The sequence below is a fragment of the Notolepis coatsorum genome (assembly GCF_963971535.1).
Source record: "Notolepis coatsorum genome assembly, chromosome: 19".
Classification (NCBI taxonomy): Eukaryota; Metazoa; Chordata; class Actinopteri; order Aulopiformes; family Paralepididae; genus Notolepis; species Notolepis coatsorum.
In genome coordinates, this window is record NC_140183.1 from 16,950,374 (window position 1) to 16,969,205 (window position 18,832).

At 36.1% G+C, this 18,832-nt stretch overlaps 1 protein-coding gene across 1 annotated transcript in view; it reads right to left on the reverse strand.

Annotated features, from left to right (window-relative positions):
* Nucleotides 1–18,832, reverse strand: part of tmem116 (transmembrane protein 116) — a gene marked incomplete at both ends in the record, with an annotated part of 306,519 nt that overhangs the window by 14,663 nt on the left and 273,024 nt on the right. The window lies entirely within an intron of this gene.

Genomic DNA, 18,832 nt, shown 5'->3' on the forward strand with positions numbered 1-18,832 from the left:
TTTTTTATTGCCCTTTGTACACCACTTTGAGGAGGGCTTTATTTGAAAAAATTCAAATTGCAAACCCAGATTTGTTTTGGCAGTCTGAGAGCTGTATGTTGAGTTGTTTTTTTGTGGAGGACATCTTCGGTTTTGCAGGATTTTTGGAGAAGGCATGGCACCTGAGACAAAACACACTGTATCCTATATAATTGTATTTGAATTCACCTTGTTTTTCTGTTTTTCTGTTTATTTACATTGAGTACAGCTTGTGTTATATTACGTTTTATTGTATTTTCTTGTATTTTTCTTTTTTTATGGCCATCTTGGTCTATGTAATTTGTTAAGTAATTGGTAAAGTATATTATTATATACTTATTGTTATGTGTCTTGTAAGCCCATATGGGCTGGGCATACATCTGTATGTAAGACACGAAAATAAAAAATATCAAATCAATATCAGTAGCCATGGTAGAAGTCATCTATCCTGCATTAGTACTACAGTGGTAGACATGCTAGAAGTCCTCCATCCTGCATCAGTACTACAGTAGTAGCCATGGTAGAAGTCATCTATCCTGCATTAGTACTACAGTAGTAGTCATGGTAGAAGTCATCCATCCTGCATTAGTACTACAGTAGTAGTCATGGTAGAAGTCCTCCATCCTGCATTAGTACTACAGTGGTAGTCATGGTAGAAGTCCTCCATCCTGCATTAGTACTACAGTAGTAGCCATGGTAGAAGTCCTCTATCCTGCATTAGTACTAATAGTATTCTATGAAGTTGTGTTGTATCTTCCTCTGATCGATATGTGTAACTTGTGAAATGGAAATACTGTTTGATGATGCATATGAAGATAATGTTACAGATGTATTATTATTAGATAGGTTAGTAGACACTAGACAGTTTTACTTTAGAAAATTAAGCGCTTTGAGCTATGATGCTTCATGGAGGTGGGACTGGCTCGGGAGTGGGGTTATATCTTTTAGCTCTTACATTGGCTGTCTGGTCAATTACAATCACTACAACTGTAATAGAAACATTTTAGAATGATGAATATATTTTTCAGATTTAAACATTGAAATCATTGACTTTTTATTGTTAGCATTCTTACCAATATGATCCATCAATGAACATCATTTAATTTCTCGTGCCTGTTGTTTTGACTGCTGTTTGATTGGTTACACCTCTTGAATGATTAAGATCAGCAATTCTTTCTCAAACAGCAAGACTGTTTTTTAACAACAATGCTATGCTGTATTCAGTAGTGTAATAGTATTCTATGAAGTTGTGTTGTATCTTCCTCTGATCGATATGTGCGTTATAATCATGAACAGAAACAGCCATAAGTGAAGATGATGTTCCTGTGTACAGCTCCCTGTCCTAACTGATTGAGTGGTCAAGACTATACTTTCAGGGATCATTTCTATAGTTTCTGACTTGTGAAATGTGTTTCTAATGTTTTTGGTTTTGCTAACCATGATGAAGAGATGAGATATTTCCTTCTGAGCGTGAAGAGGGCAGTGGGAAATGATTCAATTCATATACTCTCTGTCATTGATGATCGTTCTTTGCTTCATTGATGGAGGAAATATGTTCAGAGTGGCTATGTGTAACTTGTGAAATGCAAATACTGTTTGATGATGCATATGAAGATAATGTACATATGTATTAGGTTGGTAGACAGTTTTACTTTAGAAAATTAAGCGCTTTCAGCTATGATGCTTCATGGAGGTGGGACTGGCTTGGGAGTGGGGTTATATCTTTTAGCTCTTACATTGGTTGTCTGGTAAATTACAATCACTACAACTGTAATGGAAACATTTTAGAATGATGAATATATTTTTCAGATTTAAACATTGAAATCATTGACTTTGTTATTGTTAGCATTCTTACCAATATGATCCATCAATGAACACCATTTAATTTCTCGCGCCTGTTGTTTTGACTGCTGTTTGATTGGTTACACCTCTTGAATGATTAAGATCAGCAATTCTTTCTCAAACAGCAAGACTGTTTTTTAACAACAATGCTATGCTGTATTCAGTAGTGTAATAGTATTCTATGAAGTTGTATTGTATCTTCCTCTGATCGATATGTGCGTTATAATCATGAACAGAAACAGCCATAAGTGAAGATGATGTTCCTGTGTACAGCTCCCTGTCCTAACTGATTGAGTGGTCAAGACTATACTTTCAGGGATCATTTCTATAGTTTCTGACTTGTGAAATGTGTTTCTAATGTTTTTGGTTTTGCTAACCACGATGAAGAGATGAGATATTTCCTTCTGAGCGTGAAGAGGGCAGTGGGAAATGATTCAATTCATATACTCTCTGTCATTGATGATCGTTCTTTGCTTCATTGATGGAGGAAATATGTTCAGAGTGGCTATGTGTAACTTGTGAAATGAAAATATGTTTGATGATGCATATGAAGATAATGTTACAGATGTATTAGGTTGGTAGACAGTTTTACTTTAGAAAATTAAGCGCTTTCAGCTATGATGCTTCATGGAGGTGGGACTGGCTTGGGAGTGGGGTTATATCTTTTAGCTCTTACATTGGTTGTCTGGTAAATTACAATCACTACAACTGTAATGGAAACATTTTAGAATGATGAATATATTTTTCAGATTTAAACATTGAAATCATTGACTTTGTTATTGTTAGCATTCTTACCAATATGATCCATCAATGAACACCATTTAATTTCTCGCGCCTGTTGTTTTGACTGCTGTTTGATTGGTTACACATCTTGAATGATTAAGATCAGCAATTCTTTCTCAAACAGCAAGGCTGTTTTTTAACAACAATGCTATGCTGTATTCAGTAGTGTAATAGTATTCTATGCAGTTGTGTTGTATCTTCCTCTGATCGATATGTGTGTTATAATCATGAACAGAGACAGCCGTAAGTGAAGATGATGTTCCTGTGTACAGCTCCCTGTCCTAACTGATTGAGTGGTCAAGACTATACTTTCAGGGATCATTTCTATAGTTTCTGACTTGTGAAATGTGTTTCTAAGGTGTTTGGTTTTGCTAACCACGATGAAGAGATGCGATATTTCCTTCTGAGCGTGAAGAGGGCAGTGGGAAATGATTCAGTTCATATACTCTCTGTCATTGATGATCGTTCTTTGCTTCCTAGTGCTTCATTGAGGGAGGAAATATGTTCAGAGTGGCTATGTGTAACTTGTGAAATGAAAATATGTTTGATGATGCATATGAAGATAATGTTACAGATGTATTAGGTTGGTAGACAGTTTTACTTTAGAAAATTAAGCGCTTTCAGCTATGATGCTTCATGGAGGTGGGACTGGCTTGGGAGTGGGGTTATATCTTTTAGCTCTTACATTGGTTGTCTGGTAAATTACAATCACTACAACTGTAATGGAAACATTTTAGAATGATGAATATATTTTTCAGATTTAAACATTGAAATCATTAACTTTGTTATTGTTAGCATTCTTACCAATATGATCCATCAATGAACACCATTTAATTTCTCGCGCCTGTTGTTTTGACTGCTGTTTGATTGGTTACACCTCTTGAATGATTAAGATCAGCAATTCTTTCTCAAACAGCAAGGCTGTTTTTTAACAACAATGCTATGCTGTATTCAGTAGTGTAATAGTATTCTATGAAGTTGTGTTGTATCTTCCTCTGATCGATATGTGCGTTATAATCATGAACAGAAACAGCCGTAAGTGAAGATGATGTTCCTGTGTACAGCTCCCTGTCCTAACTGATTGAGTGGTCAAGACTATACTTTCAGGGATCATTTCTATAGTTTCTGACTTGTGAAATGTGTTTCTAAGGTGTTTGGTTTTGCTAACCACGATGAAGAGATGTGATATTTCCTTCTGAGCGTGAAGAGGGCAGTGGGAAATGATTCAGTTCATATACTCTCTGTCATTGATGATCGTTCTTTGCTTCCTAGTGCTTCATTGAGGGAGGAAATATGTTCAGAGTGGCTATGTGTAACTTGTGAAATGAAAATATGTTTGATGATGCATATGAAGATAATGTTACAGATGTATTAGGTTGGTAGACAGTTTTACTTTAGAAGATTAAGCGCTTTCAGCTATGATGCTTCATGGAGGTGGGACTGGCTTGGGAGTGGGGTTATATCTTTTAGCTCTTACATTGGTTGTCTGGTAAATTACAATCACTACAACTGTAATGGAAACATTTTAGAATGATGTATATATTTTTCAGATTTAAACATTGAAATCATTGACTTTGTTATTGTTAGCATTCTTACCAATATGATCCATCAATGAACACCATTTAATTTCTCGCGCCTGTTGTTTTGACTGCTGTTTGATTGGTTACACCTCTTGAATGATTAAGATCAGCAATTCTTTCTCAAACAGCAAGGCTGTTTTTTAACAACAATGCTATGCTGTATTCAGTAGTGTAATAGTATTCTATGCAGTTGTGTTGTATCTTCCTCTGATCGATATGTGTGTTATAATCATGAACAGAAACAGCCGTAAGTGAAGATGATGTTCCTGTGTACAGCTCCCTGTCCTAACTGATTGAGTGGTCAAGACTATACTTTCAGGGATCATTTCTATAGTTTCTGACTTGTGAAATGTGTTTCTAAGGTGTTTGGTTTTGCTAACCACGATGAAGAGATGCGATATTTCCTTCTGAGCGTGAAGAGGGCAGTGGGAAATGATTAAGTTCATATACTCGCTGTCATTGATGATCGTTCTTTGCTTCCTAGTGCTTCATTGAGGGAGGAAATATGTTCAGAGTGGCTATGTTTAACTTGTGAAATGAAAATATGTTTGATGATGCATATGAAGATAATGTTACCGATGTATTAGGTTGGTAGACAGTTTTACTTTAGAAAATTAAGCGCTTTCAGCTATGATGCTTCATGGAGGTGGGACTGGCTTGGGAGTGGGGTTATATCTTTTAGCTCTTACATTGGTTGTCTGGTAAATTACAATCACTACAACTGTAATGGAAACATTTTAGAATGATGAATATATTTTTCAGATTTAAACATTGAAATCATTGACTTTGTTATTGTTAGCATTCTTACCAATATGATCCATCAATGAACACCATTTAATTTCTCGCGCCTGTTGTTTTGACTGCTGTTTGATTGGTTACACCTCTTGAATGATTAAGATCAGCAATTCTTTCTTAAACAGCAAGGCTGTTTTTTAACAACAATGCTATGCTGTATTCAGTAGTGTAATAGTATTCTATGAAGTTGTGTTGTATCTTCCTCTGATCGATATGTGCGTTATAATCATGAACAGAAACAGCCGTAAGTGAAGATGATGTTCCTGTGTACAGCTCCCTGTCCTAACTGATTGAGTGGTCAAGACTATACTTTCAGGGATCATTTCTATAGTTTCTGACTTGTGAAATGTGTTTCTAAGGTGTTTGGTTTTGCTAACCACGATGAAGAGATGCGATATTTCCTTCTGAGCGTGAAGAGGGCAGTGGGAAATGATTAAGTTCATATACTCGCTGTCATTGATGATCGTTCTTTGCTTCCTAGTGCTTCATTGAGGGAGGAAATATGTTCAGAGTGGCTATGTTTAACTTGTGAAATGAAAATATGTTTGATGATGCATAATGAAGATAATGTTACAGATGTATTAGGTTGGTAGACAGTTTTACTTTAGAAAATTAAGCGCTTTCAGCTATGATGCTTCATGGAGGTGGGACTGGCTTGGGAGTGGGGTTATATCTTTTAGCTCTTACATTGGTTGTCTGGTAAATTACAATCACTACAACTGTAATGGAAACATTTTAGAATGATGAATATATTTTTCAGATTTAAACATTGAAATCATTGACTTTGTTATTGTTAGCATTCTTACCAATATGATCCATCAATGAACACCATTTAATTTCTCGCGCCTGTTGTTTTGACTGCTGTTTGATTGGTTACACCTCTTGAATGATTAAGATCAGCAATTCTTTCTCAAACAGCAAGGCTGTTTTTTAACAACAATGCTATGCTGTATTCAGTAGTGTAATAGTATTCTATGAAGTTGTGTTGTATCTTCCTCTGATCGATATGTGCGTTATAATCATGAACAGAAACAGCCGTAAGTGAAGATGATGTTCCTGTGTACAGCTCCCTGTCCTAACTGATTGAGTGGTCAAGACTATACTTTCAGGGATCATTTCTATAGTTTCTGACTTGTGAAATGTGTTTCTAAGGTGTTTGGTTTTGCTAACCACGATGAAGAGATGCGATATTTCCTTCTGAGCGTGAAGAGGGCAGTGGGAAATGATTCAGTTCATATACTCTCTGTCATTGATGATCGTTCTTTGCTTCCTAGTGCTTCATTGAGGGAGGAAATATGTTCAGAGTGGCTATGTGTAACTTGTGAAATGAAAATATGTTTGATGATGCATATGAAGATAATGTTACAGATGTATTAGGTTGGTAGACAGTTTTACTTTAGAAAATTAAGCGCTTTCAGCTATGATGCTTCATGGAGGTGGGACTGGCTTGGGAGTGGGGTTATATCTTTTAGCTCTTACATTGGTTGTCTGGTAAATTACAATCACTACAACTGTAATGGAAACATTTTAGAATGATGAATATATTTTTCAGATTTAAACATTGAAATCATTGACTTTGTTATTGTTAGCATTCTTACCAATATGATCCATCAATGAACACCATTTAATTTCTCGCGCCTGTTGTTTTGACTGCTGTTTGATTGGTTACACCTCTTGAATGATTAAGATCAGCAATTCTTTCTCAAACAGCAAGGCTGTTTTTTAACAACAATGCTATGCTGTATTCAGTAGTGTAATAGTATTCTATGAAGTTGTGTTGTATCTTCCTCTGATCGATATGTGCGTTATAATCATGAACAGAAACAGCCGTAAGTGAAGATGATGTTCCTGTGTACAGCTCCCTGTCCTAACTGATTGAGTGGTCAAGACTATACTTTCAGGGATCATTTCTATAGTTTCTGACTTGTGAAATGTGTTTCTAAGGTGTTTGGTTTTGCTAACCACGATGAAGAGATGCGATATTTCCTTCTGAGCGTGAAGAGGGCAGTGGGAAATGATTAAGTTCATATACTCGCTGTCATTGATGATCGTTCTTTGCTTCCTAGTGCTTCATTGAGGGAGGAAATATGTTCAGAGTGGCTATGTTTAACTTGTGAAATGAAAATATGTTTGATGATGCATATGAAGATAATGTTACCGATGTATTAGGTTGGTAGACAGTTTTACTTTAGAAAATTAAGCGCTTTCAGCTATGATGCTTCATGGAGGTGGGACTGGCTTGGGAGTGGGGTTATATCTTTTAGCTCTTACATTGGTTGTCTGGTAAATTACAATCACTACAACTGTAATGGAAACATTTTAGAATGATGTATATATTTTTCAGATTTAAACATTGAAATCATTGACTTTGTTATTGTTAGCATTCTTACCAATATGATCCATCAATGAACACCATTTAATTTCTCGCGCCTGTTGTTTTGACTGCTGTTTGATTGGTTACACCTCTTGAATGATTAAGATCAGCAATTCTTTCTCAAACAGCAAGGCTGTTTTTTAACAACAATGCTATGCTGTATTCAGTAGTGTAATAGTATTCTATGCAGTTGTGTTGTATCTTCCTCTGATCGATATGTGTGTTATAATCATGAACAGAAACAGCCGTAAGTGAAGATGATGTTCCTGTGTACAGCTCCCTGTCCTAACTGATTGAGTGGTCAAGACTATACTTTCAGGGATCATTTCTATAGTTTCTGACTTGTGAAATGTGTTTCTAAGGTGTTTGGTTTTGCTAACCACGATGAAGAGATGTGATATTTCCTTCTGAGCGTGAAGAGGGCAGTGGGAAATGATTCAGTTCATATACTCTCTGTCATTGATGATCGTTCTTTGCTTCCTAGTGCTTCATTGAGGGAGGAAATATGTTCAGAGTGGCTATGTGTAACTTGTGAAATGAAAATATGTTTGATGATGCATATGAAGATAATGTTACAGATGTATTAGGTTGGTAGACAGTTTTACTTTAGAAAATTAAGCGCTTTCAGCTATGATGCTTCATGGAGGTGGGACTGGCTTGGGAGTGGGGTTATATCTTTTAGCTCTTACATTGGTTGTCTGGTAAATTACAATCACTACAACTGTAATGGAAACATTTTAGAATGATGAATATATTTTTCAGATTTAAACATTGAAATCATTGACTTTGTTATTGTTAGCATTCTTACCAATATGATCCATCAATGAACACCATTTAATTTCTCGCGCCTGTTGTTTTGACTGCTGTTTGATTGGTTACACCTCTTGAATGATTAAGATCAGCAATTCTTTCTCAAACAGCAAGGCTGTTTTTTAACAACAATGCTATGCTGTATTCAGTAGTGTAATAGTATTCTATGAAGTTGTGTTGTATCTTCCTCTGATCGATATGTGCGTTATAATCATGAACAGAAACAGCCGTAAGTGAAGATGATGTTCCTGTGTACAGCTCCCTGTCCTAACTGATTGAGTGGTCAAGACTATACTTTCAGGGATCATTTCTATAGTTTCTGACTTGTGAAATGTGTTTCTAAGGTGTTTGGTTTTGCTAACCACGATGAAGAGATGCGATATTTCCTTCTGAGCGTGAAGAGGGCAGTGGGAAATGATTAAGTTCATATACTCGCTGTCATTGATGATCGTTCTTTGCTTCCTAGTGCTTCATTGAGGGAGGAAATATGTTCAGAGTGGCTATGTTTAACTTGTGAAATGAAAATATGTTTGATGATGCATATGAAGATAATGTTACCGATGTATTAGGTTGGTAGACAGTTTTACTTTAGAAAATTAAGCGCTTTCAGCTATGATGCTTCATGGAGGTGGGACTGGCTTGGGAGTGGGGTTATATCTTTTAGCTCTTACATTGGTTGTCTGGTAAATTACAATCACTACAACTGTAATGGAAACATTTTAGAATGATGAATATATTTTTCAGATTTAAACATTGAAATCATTGACTTTGTTATTGTTAGCATTCTTACCAATATGATCCATCAATGAACACCATTTAATTTCTCGCGCCTGTTGTTTTGACTGCTGTTTGATTGGTTACACCTCTTGAATGATTAAGATCAGCAATTCTTTCTCAAACAGCAAGGCTGTTTTTTAACAACAATGCTATGCTGTATTCAGTAGTGTAATAGTATTCTATGAAGTTGTGTTGTATCTTCCTCTGATCGATATGTGCGTTATAATCATGAACAGAAACAGCCGTAAGTGAAGATGATGTTCCTGTGTACAGCTCCCTGTCCTAACTGATTGAGTGGTCAAGACTATACTTTCAGGGATCATTTCTATAGTTTCTGACTTGTGAAATGTGTTTCTAAGGTGTTTGGTTTTGCTAACCACGATGAAGAGATGCGATATTTCCTTCTGAGCGTGAAGAGGGCAGTGGGAAATTATTAAGTTCATATACTCGCTGTCATTGATGATCGTTCTTTGCTTCCTAGTGCTTCATTGAGGGAGGAAATATGTTCAGAGTGGCTATGTTTAACTTGTGAAATGAAAATATGTTTGATGATGCATATGAAGATAATGTTACAGATGTATTAGGTTGGTAGACAGTTTTACTTTAGAAAATTAAGCGCTTTCAGCTATGATGCTTCATGGAGGTGGGACTGGCTTGGGAGTGGGGTTATATCTTTTAGCTCTTACATTGGTTGTCTGGTAAATTACAATCACTACAACTGTAATGGAAACATTTTAGAATGATGAATATATTTTTCAGATTTAAACATTGAAATCATTGACTTTGTTATTGTTAGCATTCTTACCAATATGATCCATCAATGAACACCATTTAATTTCTCGCGCCTGTTGTTTTGACTGCTGTTTGATTGGTTACACCTCTTGAATGATTAAGATCAGCAATTCTTTCTCAAACAGCAAGGCTGTTTTTTAACAACAATGCTATGCTGTATTCAGTAGTGTAATAGTATTCTATGAAGTTGTGTTGTATCTTCCTCTGATCGATATGTGCGTTATAATCATGAACAGAAACAGCCGTAAGTGAAGATGATGTTCCTGTGTACAGCTCCCTGTCCTAACTGATTGAGTGGTCAAGACTATACTTTCAGGGATCATTTCTATAGTTTCTGACTTGTGAAATGTGTTTCTAAGGTGTTTGGTTTTGCTAACCACGATGAAGAGATGCGATATTTCCTTCTGAGCGTGAAGAGGGCAGTGGGAAATGATTCAGTTCATATACTCTCTGTCATTGATGATCGTTCTTTGCTTCCTAGTGCTTCATTGAGGGAGGAAATATGTTCAGAGTGGCTATGTGTAACTTGTGAAATGAAAATATGTTTGATGATGCATATGAAGATAATGTTACAGATGTATTAGGTTGGTAGACAGTTTTACTTTAGAAAATTAAGCGCTTTCAGCTATGATGCTTCATGGAGGTGGGACTGGCTTGGGAGTGGGGTTATATCTTTTAGCTCTTACATTGGTTGTCTGGTAAATTACAATCACTACAACTGTAATGGAAACATTTTAGAATGATGAATATATTTTTCAGATTTAAACATTGAAATCATTGACTTTGTTATTGTTAGCATTCTTACCAATATGATCCATCAATGAACACCATTTAATTTCTCGCGCCTGTTGTTTTGACTGCTGTTTGATTGGTTACACCTCTTGAATGATTAAGATCAGCAATTCTTTCTCAAACAGCAAGGCTGTTTTTTAACAACAATGCTATGCTGTATTCAGTAGTGTAATAGTATTCTATGAAGTTGTGTTGTATCTTCCTCTGATCGATATGTGCGTTATAATCATGAACAGAAACAGCCGTAAGTGAAGATGATGTTCCTGTGTACAGCTCCCTGTCCTAACTGATTGAGTGGTCAAGACTATACTTTCAGGGATCATTTCTATAGTTTCTGACTTGTGAAATGTGTTTCTAAGGTGTTTGGTTTTGCTAACCACGATGAAGAGATGCGATATTTCCTTCTGAGCGTGAAGAGGGCAGTGGGAAATGATTAAGTTCATATACTCGCTGTCATTGATGATCGTTCTTTGCTTCCTAGTGCTTCATTGAGGGAGGAAATATGTTCAGAGTGGCTATGTTTAACTTGTGAAATGAAAATATGTTTGATGATGCATATGAAGATAATGTTACCGATGTATTAGGTTGGTAGACAGTTTTACTTTAGAAAATTAAGCGCTTTCAGCTATGATGCTTCATGGAGGTGGGACTGGCTTGGGAGTGGGGTTATATCTTTTAGCTCTTACATTGGTTGTCTGGTAAATTACAATCACTACAACTGTAATGGAAACATTTTAGAATGATGAATATATTTTTCAGATTTAAACATTGAAATCATTGACTTTGTTATTGTTAGCATTCTTACCAATATGATCCATCAATGAACACCATTTAATTTCTCGCGCCTGTTGTTTTGACTGCTGTTTGATTGGTTACACCTCTTGAATGATTAAGATCAGCAATTCTTTCTTAAACAGCAAGGCTGTTTTTTAACAACAATGCTATGCTGTATTCAGTAGTGTAATAGTATTCTATGAAGTTGTGTTGTATCTTCCTCTGATCGATATGTGCGTTATAATCATGAACAGAAACAGCCGTAAGTGAAGATGATGTTCCTGTGTACAGCTCCCTGTCCTAACTGATTGAGTGGTCAAGACTATACTTTCAGGGATCATTTCTATAGTTTCTGACTTGTGAAATGTGTTTCTAAGGTGTTTGGTTTTGCTAACCACGATGAAGAGATGCGATATTTCCTTCTGAGCGTGAAGAGGGCAGTGGGAAATGATTAAGTTCATATACTCGCTGTCATTGATGATCGTTCTTTGCTTCCTAGTGCTTCATTGAGGGAGGAAATATGTTCAGAGTGGCTATGTTTAACTTGTGAAATGAAAATATGTTTGATGATGCATAATGAAGATAATGTTACAGATGTATTAGGTTGGTAGACAGTTTTACTTTAGAAAATTAAGCGCTTTCAGCTATGATGCTTCATGGAGGTGGGACTGGCTTGGGAGTGGGGTTATATCTTTTAGCTCTTACATTGGTTGTCTGGTAAATTACAATCACTACAACTGTAATGGAAACATTTTAGAATGATGAATATATTTTTCAGATTTAAACATTGAAATCATTGACTTTGTTATTGTTAGCATTCTTACCAATATGATCCATCAATGAACACCATTTAATTTCTCGCGCCTGTTGTTTTGACTGCTGTTTGATTGGTTACACCTCTTGAATGATTAAGATCAGCAATTCTTTCTCAAACAGCAAGGCTGTTTTTTAACAACAATGCTATGCTGTATTCAGTAGTGTAATAGTATTCTATGAAGTTGTGTTGTATCTTCCTCTGATCGATATGTGCGTTATAATCATGAACAGAAACAGCCGTAAGTGAAGATGATGTTCCTGTGTACAGCTCCCTGTCCTAACTGATTGAGTGGTCAAGACTATACTTTCAGGGATCATTTCTATAGTTTCTGACTTGTGAAATGTGTTTCTAAGGTGTTTGGTTTTGCTAACCACGATGAAGAGATGCGATATTTCCTTCTGAGCGTGAAGAGGGCAGTGGGAAATGATTAAGTTCATATACTCGCTGTCATTGATGATCGTTCTTTGCTTCCTAGTGCTTCATTGAGGGAGGAAATATGTTCAGAGTGGCTATGTTTAACTTGTGAAATGAAAATATGTTTGATGATGCATATGAAGATAATGTTACAGATGTATTAGGTTGGTAGACAGTTTTACTTTAGAAAATTAAGCGCTTTCAGCTATGATGCTTCATGGAGGTGGGACTGGCTTGGGAGTGGGGTTATATCTTTTAGCTCTTACATTGGTTGTCTGGTAAATTACAATCACTACAACTGTAATGGAAACATTTTAGAATGATGAATATATTTTTCAGATTTAAACATTGAAATCATTGACTTTGTTATTGTTAGCATTCTTACCAATATGATCCATCAATGAACACCATTTAATTTCTCGCGCCTGTTGTTTTGACTGCTGTTTGATTGGTTACACCTCTTGAATGATTAAGATCAGCAATTCTTTCTCAAACAGCAAGGCTGTTTTTTAACAACAATGCTATGCTGTATTCAGTAGTGTAATAGTATTCTATGAAGTTGTGTTGTATCTTCCTCTGATCGATATGTGCGTTATAATCATGAACAGAAACAGCCGTAAGTGAAGATGATGTTCCTGTGTACAGCTCCCTGTCCTAACTGATTGAGTGGTCAAGACTATACTTTCAGGGATCATTTCTATAGTTTCTGACTTGTGAAATGTGTTTCTAAGGTGTTTGGTTTTGCTAACCACGATGAAGAGATGCGATATTTCCTTCTGAGCGTGAAGAGGGCAGTGGGAAATGATTAAGTTCATATACTCGCTGTCATTGATGATCGTTCTTTGCTTCCTAGTGCTTCATTGAGGGAGGAAATATGTTCAGAGTGGCTATGTTTAACTTGTGAAATGAAAATATGTTTGATGATGCATATGAAGATAATGTTACCGATGTATTAGGTTGGTAGACAGTTTTACTTTAGAAAATTAAGCGCTTTCAGCTATGATGCTTCATGGAGGTGGGACTGGCTTGGGAGTGGGGTTATATCTTTTAGCTCTTACATTGGTTGTCTGGTAAATTACAATCACTACAACTGTAATGGAAACATTTTAGAATGATGAATATATTTTTCAGATTTAAACATTGAAATCATTGACTTTGTTATTGTTAGCATTCTTACCAATATGATCCATCAATGAACACCATTTAATTTCTCGCGCCTGTTGTTTTGACTGCTGTTTGATTGGTTACACCTCTTGAATGATTAAGATCAGCAATTCTTTCTCAAACAGCAAGGCTGTTTTTTAACAACAATGCTATGCTGTATTCAGTAGTGTAATAGTATTCTATGAAGTTGTGTTGTATCTTCCTCTGATCGATATGTGCGTTATAATCATGAACAGAAACAGCCGTAAGTGAAGATGATGTTCCTGTGTACAGCTCCCTGTCCTAACTGATTGAGTGGTCAAGACTATACTTTCAGGGATCATTTCTATAGTTTCTGACTTGTGAAATGTGTTTCTAAGGTGTTTGGTTTTGCTAACCACGATGAAGAGATGCGATATTTCCTTCTGAGCGTGAAGAGGGCAGTGGGAAATGATTAAGTTCATATACTCGCTGTCATTGATGATCGTTCTTTGCTTCCTAGTGCTTCATTGAGGGAGGAAATATGTTCAGAGTGGCTATGTTTAACTTGTGAAATGAAAATATGTTTGATGATGCATATGAAGATAATGTTACCGATGTATTAGGTTGGTAGACAGTTTTACTTTAGAAAATTAAGCGCTTTCAGCTATGATGCTTCATGGAGGTGGGACTGGCTTGGGAGTGGGGTTATATCTTTTAGCTCTTACATTGGTTGTCTGGTAAATTACAATCACTACAACTGTAATGGAAACATTTTAGAATGATGAATATATTTTTCAGATTTAAACATTGAAATCATTGACTTTGTTATTGTTAGCATTCTTACCAATATGATCCATCAATGAACACCATTTAATTTCTCGCGCCTGTTGTTTTGACTGCTGTTTGATTGGTTACACCTCTTGAATGATTAAGATCAGCAATTCTTTCTTAAACAGCAAGGCTGTTTTTTAACAACAATGCTATGCTGTATTCAGTAGTGTAATAGTATTCTATGAAGTTGTGTTGTATCTTCCTCTGATCGATATGTGCGTTATAATCATGAACAGAAACAGCCGTAAGTGAAGATGATGTTCCTGTGTACAGCTCCCTGTCCTAACTGATTGAGTGGTCAAGACTATACTTTCAGGGATCATTTCTATAGTTTCTGACTTGTGAAATGTGTTTCTAAGGTGTTTGGTTTTGCTAACCACGATGAAGAGATGCGATATTTCCTTCTGAGCGTGAAGAGGGCAGTGGGAAATGATTAAGTTCATATACTCGCTGTCATTGATGATCGTTCTTTGCTTCCTAGTGCTTCATTGAGGGAGGAAATATGTTCAGAGTGGCTATGTTTAACTTGTGAAATGAAAATATGTTTGATGATGCATAATGAAGATAATGTTACAGATGTATTAGGTTGGTAGACAGTTTTACTTTAGAAAATTAAGCGCTTTCAGCTATGATGCTTCATGGAGGTGGGACTGGCTTGGGAGTGGGGTTATATCTTTTAGCTCTTACATTGGTTGTCTGGTAAATTACAATCACTACAACTGTAATGGAAACATTTTAGAATGATGAATATATTTTTCAGATTTAAACATTGAAATCATTGACTTTGTTATTGTTAGCATTCTTACCAATATGATCCATCAATGAACACCATTTAATTTCTCGCGCCTGTTGTTTTGACTGCTGTTTGATTGGTTACACCTCTTGAATGATTAAGATCAGCAATTCTTTCTCAAACAGCAAGGCTGTTTTTTAACAACAATGCTATGCTGTATTCAGTAGTGTAATAGTATTCTATGAAGTTGTGTTGTATCTTCCTCTGATCGATATGTGCGTTATAATCATGAACAGAAACAGCCGTAAGTGAAGATGATGTTCCTGTGTACAGCTCCCTGTCCTAACTGATTGAGTGGTCAAGACTATACTTTCAGGGATCATTTCTATAGTTTCTGACTTGTGAAATGTGTTTCTAAGGTGTTTGGTTTTGCTAACCACGATGAAGAGATGCGATATTTCCTTCTGAGCGTGAAGAGGGCAGTGGGAAATGATTCAGTTCATATACTCTCTGTCATTGATGATCGTTCTTTGCTTCCTAGTGCTTCATTGAGGGAGGAAATATGTTCAGAGTGGCTATGTGTAACTTGTGAAATGAAAATATGTTTGATGATGCATATGAAGATAATGTTACAGATGTATTAGGTTGGTAGACAGTTTTACTTTAGAAAATTAAGCGCTTTCAGCTATGATGCTTCATGGAGGTGGGACTGGCTTGGGAGTGGGGTTATATCTTTTAGCTCTTACATTGGTTGTCTGGTAAATTACAATCACTACAACTGTAATGGAAACATTTTAGAATGATGAATATATTTTTCAGATTTAAACATTGAAATCATTGACTTTGTTATTGTTAGCATTCTTACCAATATGATCCATCAATGAACACCATTTAATTTCTCGCGCCTGTTGTTTTGACTGCTGTTTGATTGGTTACACCTCTTGAATGATTAAGATCAGCAATTCTTTCTCAAACAGCAAGGCTGTTTTTTAACAACAATGCTATGCTGTATTCAGTAGTGTAATAGTATTCTATGAAGTTGTGTTGTATCTTCCTCTGATCGATATGTGCGTTATAATCATGAACAGAAACAGCCGTAAGTGAAGATGATGTTCCTGTGTACAGCTCCCTGTCCTAACTGATTGAGTGGTCAAGACTATACTTTCAGGGATCATTTCTATAGTTTCTGACTTGTGAAATGTGTTTCTAAGGTGTTTGGTTTTGCTAACCACGATGAAGAGATGCGATATTTCCTTCTGAGCGTGAAGAGGGCAGTGGGAAATGATTAAGTTCATATACTCGCTGTCATTGATGATCGTTCTTTGCTTCCTAGTGCTTCATTGAGGGAGGAAATATGTTCAGAGTGGCTATGTTTAACTTGTGAAATGAAAATATGTTTGATGATGCATATGAAGATAATGTTACCGATGTATTAGGTTGGTAGACAGTTTTACTTTAGAAAATTAAGCGCTTTCAGCTATGATGCTTCATGGAGGTGGGACTGGCTTGGGAGTGGGGTTATATCTTTTAGCTCTTACATTGGTTGTCTGGTAAATTACAATCACTACAACTGTAATGGAAACATTTTAGAATGATGAATATATTTTTCAGATTTAAACATTGAAATCATTGACTTTGTTATTGTTAGCATTCTTACCAATATGATCCATCAATGAACACCATTTAATTTCTCGCGCCTGTTGTTTTGACTGCTGTTTGATTGGTTACACCTCTTGAATGATTAAGATCAGCAATTCTTTCTTAAACAGCAAGGCTGTTTTTTAACAACAATGCTATGCTGTATTCAGTAGTGTAATAGTATTCTATGAAGTTGTGTTGTATCTTCCTCTGATCGATATGTGCGTTATAATCATGAACAGAAACAGCCGTAAGTGAAGATGATGTTCCTGTGTACAGCTCCCTGTCCTAACTGATTGAGTGGTCAAGACTATACTTTCAGGGATCATTTCTATAGTTTCTGACTTGTGAAATGTGTTTCTAAGGTGTTTGGTTTTGCTAACCACGATGAAGAGATGCGATATTTCCTTCTGAGCGTGAAGAGGGCAGTGGGAAATGATTAAGTTCATATACTCGCTGTCATTGATGATCGTTCTTTGCTTCCTAGTGCTTCATTGAGGGATGAAATATGTTCAGAGTGGCTATGTTTAACTTGTGAAATGAAAATATGTTTGATGATGCATATGAAGATAATGTTACAGATGTATTAGGTTGGTAGACAGTTTTACTTTAGAAAATTAAGCGCTTTCAGCTATGATGCTTCATGGAGGTGGGACTGGCTTGGGAGTGGGGTTATATCTTTTAGCTCTTACATTGGTTGTCTGGTAAATTACAATCACTACAACTGTAATGGAAACATTTTAGAATGATGAATATATTTTTCAGATTTAAACATTGAAATCATTGACTTTGTTATTGTTAGCATTCTTACCAATATGATCCATCAATGAACACCATTTAATTTCTCGCGCCTGTTGTTTTGACTGCTGTTTGATTGGTTACACCTCTTGAATGATTAAGATCAGCAATTCTTTCTCAAACAGCAAGGCTGTTTTTTAACAACAATGCTATGCTGTATTCAGTAGTGTAATAGTATTCTATGAAGTTGTGTTGTATCTTCCTCTGATCGATATGTGCGTTATAATCATGAACAGAAACAGCCGTAAGTGAAGATGATGTTCCTGTGTACAGCTCCCTGTCCTAACTGATTGAGTGGTCAAGACTATACTTTCAGGGATCATTTCTATAGTTTCTGACTTGTGAAATGTGTTTCTAAGGTGTTTGGTTTTGCTAACCACGATGAAGAGATGCGATATTTCCTTCTGAGCGTGAAGAGGGCAGTGGGAAATGATTAAGTTCATATACTCGCTGTCATTGATGATCGTTCTTTGCTTCCTAGTGCTTCATTGAGGGAGGAAATATGTTCAGAGTGGCTATGTTTAACTTGTGAAATGAAAATATGTTTGATGATGCATATGAAGATAATGTTACCGATGTATTAGGTTGGTAGACAGTTTTACTTTAGAAAATTAAGCGCTTTCAGCTATGATGCTTCATGGAGGTGGGACTGGCTTGGGAGTGGGGTTATATCTTTTAGCTCTTACATTGGTTGTCTGGTAAATTACAATCACTACAACTGTAATGGAAACATTTTAGAATGATGAATATATTTTTCAGATTTAAACATTGAAATCATTGACTTTGTTATTGTTAGCATTCTTACCAATATGATCCATCAATGAACACCATTTAATTTCTCGCGCCTGTTGTTTTGACTGCTGTTTGATTGGTTACACCTCTTGAATGATTAAGATCAGCAATTCTTTCTCAAACAGCAAGGCTGTTTTTTAACAACAATGCTATGCTGTATTCAGTAGTGTAATAGTATTCTATGAAGTTGTGTTGTATCTTCCTCTGATCGATATGTGCGTTATAATCATGAACAGAAACAGCCGTAAGTGAAGATGATGTTCCTGTGTACAGCTCCCTGTCCTAACTGATTGAGTGGTCAAGACTATACTTTCAGGGATCATTTCTATAGTTTCTGACTTGTGAAA